The sequence below is a fragment of the Loxodonta africana genome, chromosome 13, assembly GCF_030014295.1.
Source record: "Loxodonta africana isolate mLoxAfr1 chromosome 13, mLoxAfr1.hap2, whole genome shotgun sequence".
NCBI lineage: Eukaryota > Metazoa > Chordata > Mammalia > Proboscidea > Elephantidae > Loxodonta > Loxodonta africana.
Window position 1 is genome coordinate 50,646,677 of NC_087354.1, and position 10,589 is coordinate 50,657,265.

A 10,589-nucleotide genomic window follows, 5' to 3' on the forward strand; every position below is an offset into this window, starting at 1 on the left:
GCCTGGGGCTGTGAGGTAGGGTTCCTGGAGGAGGCGGTACCTGGATTGAGCCTTGCTATGAATATTGAGAGAATGCGCACCATGCCAGTGTCTGGGTACAGGTTCTTGGGAGTCTGTGTGTTTGGAAAAAAAGACACAGAGACACAAGCAGATGGACTCAGTCTCCTCATGGGAACGCTTCCATCTCTCTCCCGTTGCTCAAGCATCATGTACACACGATGGTACAGACAGACATGTAGTCATAAATAATTACACACATACCCATACTACACATGTACCAGGTGGTGGAGACCAGGATCATTCTCCATCGGAGAGCTGTTCTTGTAAGAAAATGTTTTAATAAGAGCTGGGGGTAGGAGATGAGGCCCCTGGTGGGTGGAGATCCGCAGGACTGGGGCTTCAGAGGCCAGATATCTTAGACTGCGTTCTCTAGAGGAGCAAAACCAGACCCGTTGCCATACAGTTGATTCTGACTCATAACAAACATATGTGTGTGTGTGTGTGTGTGTGTGTGTGTATAAAGAGAAAGAGGGAGAGAGATTTATTTCAAGGAAATAGTCCACAGAGTTGTGAAGGCTGGCAAATCCCAAATATGTGGGTCAGACCTCAGGCTGGGGGCTTTTCCTGACTCATGTGGTTGCAGGGGCTGATGGACCTAATTTGCAGGTCAGATGGCAGGCTGCTGGCTCATGTCCCAAGAACTGGAGGTCAGAGGATGATAAGTTGGGTGCAGGATCCAGAGACAGCTAGCTTTGCCAGAATGTTTATATATATTGGATGCAGGCTACACTCTCAAGGAAACTCCCCTTTCAAATGATTGGCTGCTCATATCAGATCACAAAATGGAGGATGATCACATTATATCCACCAAACTACTGAGAATCATGGCCTAGCCAAATTGACATACGACCTTAGCCATCACAGCGGGGAAAAGTTCTTTGCTGAGAGGAAGGAGAAAGCTCTGGAAGGAAGAGTGAGGAGCAGTGGTGGAAAAAGAAAAGGGAGGGAGTTGGTGACAGGGTAACCCCCCTTTGTCAAGTCTAGTAGCCTCAGAGAAGCTTAGTGTCCATGATTGCTTGTTTTGGAAACTAAAAGGGGTGGGTATTGAAGTTGATGTGGAATGGGATGGAAAACCTGAGCCCAAGATGGAGCAGCACCAGAGGCAGAGGCGGCGTCCTGGAATTAAGAGATCCTTGGAAGGGCTCTTGTACCCATTGGTCACGGACGGTGAGGTTCAAAGCAATTTCACCTGTATTTGAAGGGGCAGGGAGGTTGCTGCTGACATTATGGTAACACTGTCATAGCATTGGAGCCCAGCTAATCCCCTCATTTTACTGTGGAGGAAACTGAGGCCCGGAAACAGCGTGAAATGCCTAAGGCCACACTACATTTGGGAGTCAGAGCTGGGCATGCACACTCCCACAAAGTCACTCACACTATACCCGCACTGTTACGTACACAGCTGCTTCCACAGATGCAGGAGCTACTCCCCTGGGTTGCTGTCATGTACACTGAGACTGCTCAGATCCCTCTTAAATTCAAGGGTTGGGTCATGTCTGCTTGCCCACTTCCCCCTCCCATCCCCATCTCCTTGGTCATGAGGCCCATAGCAGGAAGTAGAGCATTCCGGGGCCCTGGGGTAATGTCTGTGGGCCTGCTGTGAGCATTCCCCCAATCCTACAAGCAGGGCGGCAGGTTCACCCCCAGAACTGACTCAGAGCTGCCTGAATGTCAGGGGTGAGGGCTGGGCCTGCATCCTCAAGGGAGGATGTCTCTGTGTCTCAAGGCAAAGCCAGAGGCCTCACCAGATCCAGAAATGGGACTTCAGGCCCCTAGCTTCACATCTCAGTGAAATGCCAGCAGGCTGCTGGAGTGGTGAGTGGAGCCTGAATGTGGAACAGGAGACCTGGCTCCAGCTCTGGTTTTGCCCTCCCTTCATGAGTAGCTTTGGGCAAGCCCTTCCTCTTCTCTGGGGGTCTATGAATTTATGACACTGAGCCAGGTACTGGGAACACAGACACAAATAAGACAGTCCATGCCTTTCGGAAACTCACAGTCAAGTGACTGAAGGAGTATTCCCAGGTGGAGGGGAGAACTCAATTCAGGGCATGGAGCCAAGTGGGAAAAGGTGAGATGCAAGCTGGGGAAGCTCAGAGAGAGGAGAGATGTGGGGACGGTGGTGCTTAGGAAGAGTGTGCGCATGTTTCAGGTGTGAGGACAAACCCTCAAAAGGTGCTGGTAACCCAGTTGGTGCCACCACACCCCACATCCCCTTCTAGCTGTAATTGCCCCAAACATAGGCCCCTGCTCAAGGAAGCAGTGCCACTGTGGGGTTTGGCCTAAACTCAGACCTTTCACAGGCTGGCTGGTGACAGGTGAGGCAGCTTAATGGGGAAGATTCTGCCCAAGACGGGTGGGAGTGGTAACTGAGCCAGACTGGTTCCAGTGAGGATTTGAACTAAGGAAATGCAGAAGATGGATCATTTTCAGGACCAAAAAACAAGTGGAGCTGCCACATAGAGAGAAGGAGACATACACCAGGAGGCCTGTGAGAGTTCCCCAGCTCCTGACCATCCCTATCTTCACAAGAAACCCCCTTCCCTCCGCCTTTTTTTTAAAACTAAGGATGGCCTGAGTGAGACATCATCCTTGTTCCCAGAACTGCAGAGCTAGTTAAGGAGCTCTTGTCTCCCTGGCTCCCAGACAGAAGATAAGGAGAGCAACCAACTCCCTCCATCATCCTGTGAGGCCACTGTGGTGAAATGGAAGTCAGAGGACTGGAAATTAGTAGACCTGGGTTCCTAAGCTTCTCCAGGAACCAGGTCTTGGCAGAAGTCTCATACACCTTCCTCTTCTTCACTGATCCTGATCAGGCTAAAATGCACCTTCCCACGCAGCCACTCACACTACACACAAGGTTATGCACACAACCGCTCAGACAGAAGTAGGTACTGCTCCCCTGGGTTGCTGTCACGTACACTGAGGCTGCTCAGGTCCCTCTTAAACTGGAAGGCTGGTCATGCCTGCTTGCCTACTTCCCCCTCCCACCCCCATCTCCCTGGACACGAGGCTCATAGCAAGAAGTAGAGGCCCATACAGGAAGTAGGGCATTCCAGGGCCCTGGAATGAAAATCAATATCAGTTTTGACAGATGAAGCAACCAGAAAAGTAAAGGCAACTGAACGGTCTCAGAGCATTCCACTTCTTTGTTGGATGGAGGCTGAATGAGTATGTTGTTGTTGTTGGGTGTTGTCGAGTCAATTTCAACTCACAGAGACACTATGTGACAGAGTAAAACTGCCCCCATAGGGGCAGTTTTCTTGGCTGTAATCTTTACAGGAGCAGATTCCCAGTCTTTCTTCCACAGAGCTGCTAGGTGGGCTCAAGCTGCCAACTCTCAGCTAGCAGCCAAGTGCTTAATCATTGTGCCACCAGGGCTCCACTTTCACATAGGGGATTCAAATCAAGCCTGGTCGAGGAACCTTCTGGGAGATATGAGTTACTGGAGTGGAGGGGCAGTTTTGGACTCAGAAATGTGCTCATCTATCACATCAGCCTCCTGGCACCCTTCTCAGTGGACTCACGTCTGAGACCTGGGAGAGCAAAGTGCTGAAGGTAAAAAGCCAAAAGGGCTGTTCCACTGAAAAGCCTGTGTCTTACTTGGGCATAAGCAGCCCTGTTTTTTGGGATCATGTAAGAGAGGCACCTGTCCCCACTATGCTACTGACCTCTGTGTCGCTAGGCACCAGGAGAGCTCTGGGGTACTGGGGTCAATGCGTCACAGAGCAGTGGTACTATAAAGACTTCAGTGGGTGGAAAGAACTGACAGTGCACCATGGGAGTAGACGTGTCCATGAGTACCTATAAAATGTCTCCTGGGAACTCCTGGGCAGACAACATGAAACCCTGGGAGCTGACTATCCCTGTGCACAGGTGGGCCAAGCGTGGTGAAATGGGGCCATTTCTACTACTACAGTGCCCTCACCTGTACCCACGGGTTGGCAAGGCCTCAAAATGCTCAGGTGACATAAATTTCAGGTCTTTTAAAAATAGGAGTGGTTGATATTGTTCGATTATGTGAACTGAAGAGACAGAAAATAGATTAATGGTTGCCTGGGGCTGAGGTTCAGAATAGGGAGAGACTGTGAATGAGTCTGTGGGATCTTTTTGGGGTGATAGAAATGTTCTAAAGTAGATTGTGGTGATGGTTGCACAACTCTGTAAATTTACTGAAAGTCATTGAATTGTTCACTTCAAGTGAGTGAGTTTTATCGTATGTGAATTATATCTCAATAAAGGTGCTAAAAAAATAGAGGTTCGTTAATGAAGAAAGGACTATTCAACAACAGTGCTGAAATAATTGAACCTCCATATGCAAAAAAATGAACTATGAAAAACTAATTCAAAATGGGTCATAGACCTAAAGGTAAAACCTAAAGCTACAAAACTCCTAGAAAAAAAAGAAAATTTTTGTGATCATGGGTGTGGTACAATTAATTACTTTTGGGTGTGGCCTTTCTAGCCACGGTCTTGTAACTCCCACCCAGGTGATTGTGTGATAGGGTTATTGGGGCCTATCAAGGGGATTGGTCAGTTTTGCCTTAAAACAGAGACAATTCCAGAGAAGAGCCCACCACCACCAAGGAAGGAAAGAAGCAGGAGAGACCTGGCACCAGAGACCTGGCAGCAGGAGACAGCAAGATGGGCTTCATTGCCCCCAGAGAGAAAATACTGAGTGCCTTTAGGGAGAGACTGAGGATCAGGGAGAGGTGTGCCTGTGAGCACAGCTGGAGAGAGGCAATTGATGGAAGAACTGTATCCTGAGTGTTCTTGAGCCTGAATTGTAACTGTTACTTCCCTAGTAAACCCCATAATTGTGAGTTCTGTATGGCCATTGCAATGAATTATTGAACCCAGTTGAGTGCTGTGGGAGGGACAGTTGGTGTCAGATGGTGGAGAGAGAGGGGGCGTGTCTGACCTCCACCTAACAGGAATCAGCTTTGGGCTGTTCATCTTGGTTCTCCTTCCACCTTGTAGGGTTGGAGGAGGTCAGACACCTCCCTAAGCTGTTTTTAAAATGGGTTAGGCAAAGATTTCTTAGATTTGACAGCAAAAGCACAATCCATAAAAGAAAAAATTGATAAATTGAATTTCATAAAAATGAAGAACTGTTCTCAAAAGACACTGTTTATATTTTCACCAAAAAAAAAAAAAAAAGACACTTAAGAAAATGAAAAGACAAACCCCAGACTGGGAGAAAATATTTTCAAAACACATATCTGATAAAGGACTTGTATCTGGAATATATAAAGTACCATCAATACTCACTAATAAGAGAACAACCCAAATATGAAATGGGTAAAATATTTGAACAGATACTTCACCGAAGAAGATATATAAATGGCAACTATGAAAAGATGCTCAGCATCATTAGCTAATGTTGTTAGGTGCTGTTGAGTCAGTTCCAACACATAGCGACCCTACGTATAATAGAACGAAACATTGCCCTATCCTGTGCCATCCTCACCATCGTTGTTATGCTTGAGCCCGTTGTTCCAGCCACCGTGTCAATTTGGTCAAAGGTCTTCCTCTTTTTCGGTGACCCTCTACTTTACCAAGCATAATGTCCTTCTCCAGGGACTGATCCCTCCTGATAACATGTCCAAAGTATGTAAGACATAGTCTCACCACCTTTGCTTCTAAGTTGTCCTTGAGCATTCTGGTTGTACTCCTTCCAAGACAGATTTGTTTGTTCTTTTGGCAGTCCGTGGTATATTCAATATTCTTCGTCAACACCGCAATTTAAAAGCGTCAATTCTTCTTAAAAAAAATTCTTCTTAGGTCTTCCTTATTCATTGTCCAGCTTTTGCATGCATATGTGGCGACTGAAAACATCATGGCTTGGGTCAGGTACACCTTAGTCTTCAAGGTGGCATCTCTGCTTTTCAACACTTTAAAGAGTTTTTTTTGCAGCAGATTTACCTAAGGCAATGGGTCCTTTGATTTCTTGACTGTTGTTTCCGTGGGTGTTGATTGTGGATCCAAGTAAATTGAAGTTAATACAGAAATGCAAATTAAACCACAAGGAGATAGCATTACGCACCCAATCGAATGGCTCAAAACAAAACAACCAAACAAAAACCCTGACAATATCAAGTGCTGATGAGCAGGCTGAGCGGCTAGAACTCTCATCCACTGCTGCTGGGAATGTAAATGGTACTGTCACTCTGGAAAACAATCTGGCAGTTTCTTACAAAGTTAAATATAACTTACCTAGCAATCCCACTCCTAGGTATTTACCCAAAAGAAATGAAAAACTTTACACAAAAACATGTACACATGTATTTATAGCTAAAATGTAATTGCTAAATATTGTTCAAAATTTGGGTGCAATTTTGGTTGAACAACATGATGAACATAATTAATGTCACTAAACTATACCTGTGAAGATTGTCAAAATGGCAAATTTCAACAACATATATTTACCACAGTAAAAAACAAAAAACTGTCCTTCGACTGGTGAATGGATAAACAAAATGTGGTGCCTCCATAAAATGGAATAGCACTCAGCAATAAGGAGCCCTGGTGGTGCAGCGGTTGAGTGCTTGCTTGCTACTCAGAAGGTTGATGGTTCAACTTACCAGCAGCTCTGAGGGAGAAAAATGTGGTAATCTGCTTCCATAGATATTATAGCCTCAGAAATCCTACAGGACAGTTCTACTCTCTCCTATAGGGTTGCTAGGAGTCGGAATCTCCTTAGAGGTCAGAACTGACTCAATGGCAACGGGTTTTACTCACCCATAAAAAGAAATGAATTATGGATGCATACAAGAGAATGGATGAATCTCAGATGCATTATGCTAAGTAAAAGAAAGCAAACTCAAAAGGCTTATATGGTGTGATTACATTGAGGCAACAGAAAAGTTTTATATCTTGATTGTGATGGTGGTTATGTGATTGTTTTGCATTTGTCAAAATCACAGAACTGTACACTAAAAAGGATGAATTTTACAGTATAAAAATTATTCCCCAATTAAAAAAAATCAGGGTTGAGTTCAACTTCCTTCTTTCCCTTCTTTGCCTTCTGTGTCCCTGCCCAACATCCTGTGCTTAGCGCCTAGGAAGAAATCCCTGATTTGGCCACCCTGAACTCGGCTTTGCTTCTGGGAACAAAAGGCCAACCCACTAAGAATTGTCCATGCAGGGCCATGTGTCTGTCTCAGTCCCATCCCATCTGCCTAGGTCTCGTTACCAGGCCCAGCCCAGCATTTCTAACCTCCATTTCCCCTTTCCTGCCTGCTTGTCTAGGAGACCTGATGGTGACCTGGGGAAGGCAGCAAATCTTCAGGGCCCAGGTGCTGCGTGGCCAAGAGATTCCGCTTGGAAAGAGGGAGGCTCCCCTCACTCAACTTTCCGCAGCTCTGGCCCATAAAACAGCCTGGTGTCTTGGGAACAGCCAGCCAGGGAGGGCTTCCACCTCACCTCATCCCTGCCCAAGGCCATCTTTCACTGCCGCGGGCTTTCTGGGCTGCCAATACCTTGGCCAGAGCTAAAGCAGCATCACACCAGGAGCCACCTGGGCCTCTCAGGGGAGCCACAAAAAGAGGTCTTCGGTCTTGGGAGGCAGAGCAACAGAGTCTGGTAGATGCACCAGGGCAGGTAGGACCAGCCTGTTCTAGGATGTTCTCATTGAGGAACATCCAGTTGGAGTGTGATTTCCACGGTGGCTCCTCTGAGCTGAGAGCTCCATGACGAGGTCTACCCTAGACCCCTTGTTCTCAGGGGCAACTTTGAGCTGAAGACCTACTGTGTCTGAATGATTTCACCTTTCTGAGCTTCAGTTCATTCTCTGTAAAATGGGCGTGCTCATCCCTGCCTTGCAGATCAGCTGTGAAGCTGAAGATTGGATAAAGATCATGAATGTGCTTTGCCAAGCACATGAGACTGAATGTTATTTCCTGAGATCTGAGGAAGGAATAATCAAGGTGGCCTGGGTGGTCAGAGAGGGCATTACAAAGGAGAGAGACTGTGATGGGACTTTGAAAGATGGGGCATTCACACTGGTGGGAAGTATGGGTTGTATTTTAAGATGGAAAGCTGAGGAATGAAACTACAAAAACGCAGAGGTGGAACAGTGATTAACCTGTACCCAGGACAGGGAAGAGAGAGTTTGGTCAGGTGGTGAGCTCCCAACTACCCAACTCAGGCATGGGTCAGCAGCCTCTGATGGTCACTCAGAACTTCAGCCAAGGCCTCCAATGCCCAGAGATTGTCAGCTGACTGTCCACATCGCAGCCTGCAAAGCCTCCCAAGCCACAAGTGGTGACAAGGTGAGCAGGGGGGAAGTGGAAGAGAGAGTACTGAGATAGAGCACCCTCCTCTGGACCTACCAGGACCAGGTCAGAACCCTCCCAGTGCTCAAGCTTCTTTCTCAGTGCAGGGTGGAGTCCTCTGGCTGTAGGCTTGGGCCACAGTGGCCTGGCTCAACTGGGCTCCAAGATCTTCAATCCCCTGGGCAGGAATTGGAATGATTGATGGGTTTCCAGTGGGTTCCAGGCAGGAGCTTGGAGCTGCTACAGACTAGCCTGGTCTGTTGAGGCCCCAAGTGGACACTCATGGCTGGGAATGACCCATCTAGGCCAGGCCCTAGACACTCCAGACCTGCACTGCCTCACAAGCCCTGTCTATCCTGGGGTCCTGGGTGAGGAGAGCAGCAGCCTCTTCTTCAAAGGAGTCCTGGGAGGAGAGGGCAGGCTAAGCTCAGATTCCCCCAATCTAACCCTTTGCAGCTCACAGCTCAATTCCACTTGGGGGCAGGAAAGGACTCTTTGATGGAAGCAGGCAGAGATGAGATGAGCTAACCCGTTAACCCATTGCTGGAGTTGATTCTGGCTCATAGAGACCTATAGGACAGAGTAGAACTGCCTCTAAGGGTTTCCAAGGCTGTAATCTTTATGGAAGTAGACTGCCACATCTTTCTCCCCAGAGAGGCTGGTGGGCTTGAACCGCCGACCTTTGGGTTAGCAGCCGAGTGCTTAACCACTGAGCTACCGGGGCTCCTTGGAGATGAGCTAAGTCAAAAAGACCAAATCCATTGCATTGATTCTGACTCATAGCAACCCTATAGGACAGAGTACAACTGTCTATAAGGTTTATAGGGTTTCCAAGGAGCAGCTGGTAGATTTGAACTGCCGACCTTTGGTTTAGCAGCCAAGCATTTAACCACTGCGCCACAAGGGCTCTGGAGATAAGCTAGAGAGACTAAAATGGCAGGGCTGGAATGAGAACCCAGGGATTCTAGCTCACAGCTCTCAGTTCTGTATCAACCATGGCAATACCCTCTGGCATTTGGGGCTAAATGGGGCCTCGGTATGAACTGGGCCAACAAGGAGACCCAGGCAGACATCCTGGCCTAAAGGGCAAACCCTCACCCCATAGAGGATCCTGCCTCCTGCTACAGAAAGAAGAGAGGGGTGCAATTGGGAGGCTGGAGAGGCCTCTTTCACACACCCTGGGTTAGTATAGAATAGGAGCCTTGCAGAGAAGCCAATTACCCTGACCTTGACCTCTGGCTCTCTGGTTTACCTCCTCCCCTTCCTCTCCTGCCTGTCTTGCTGTCCTTATCCATCCTCAGTGGTCACGTTGCTCCTCTGGCCTGCCTCTTGACCCCTGGCCAGACTCCTTGGAGCTGTCATTCCTTCCTTTCTCTTCTCCATGTTCTGTTTGTTGTCAGCATTTTATCAAACTTTACAATCCCAGAGCTAGCAGGGGCCTCAAAGCTCACTTGGCCTAAACTCCTATTGCACTGATGGAGATACTGAAGCTCAGGGTCACTTGTCAAAGGCCACACATCCGAATTAGGGACAGAGCCAGGACTAGGCTTCTGACCCAAATTCCAGTTTTCCTCCTAAGTCAGCTGATGACCTTGGACCAACAGAGTTCACATGGGCTTTGCTCAGACCTTTGCCATCAAAGCCATGCTGAAGCTGGGGCTCTATCCTTGTGACCAGTAATTCTCAGTGTGGTCATGAACCAGCAGCATCAACTTCGCCTGGGAGCTTGTTAGACATGCAGCCTTGGGACCCACTTCATACCTACTGAATTAGAAATTCTGGGGGTAGGGCCCAGCAATCTGTGTTTTAACAAGGCCCCTGGGTCATGCTGATGCATGCTTAAATTGGAGAGCCACTGCCTGTTGACAAAAGGCAACCTCACGCTGGAGGTAAGGTCTGAAGCACCGGCCCCTGCTTCTGCCACCTACGGGTAAGGCTGACTGTTCATACGCTTGTGGGCGCTCATGCCCAGAGTCAGACACGTAACTCACCCAAGCACATATGTGAGAGTCTGGCTGGGGCTCTGGGGCCCCAATGGGTACAGGCAGGCACCCAGCTGGGGCAAGCCCCAGGGAAGTGGGGAAGGGTGGGGAAGAACTGTTCTCACCAGGTTACATCCTGTGCTTCATAATCCCTTCGTCCTTTGTCTCTTCTGAGGTTCCCTGAGTGCTCCCTCGGAGGCCAGGGCACCTGAGTAGCTGCCAAACAGACTAGGCTCCCCCAACCAGCTGTGCATGCATGAGAGTTTGGGGTATG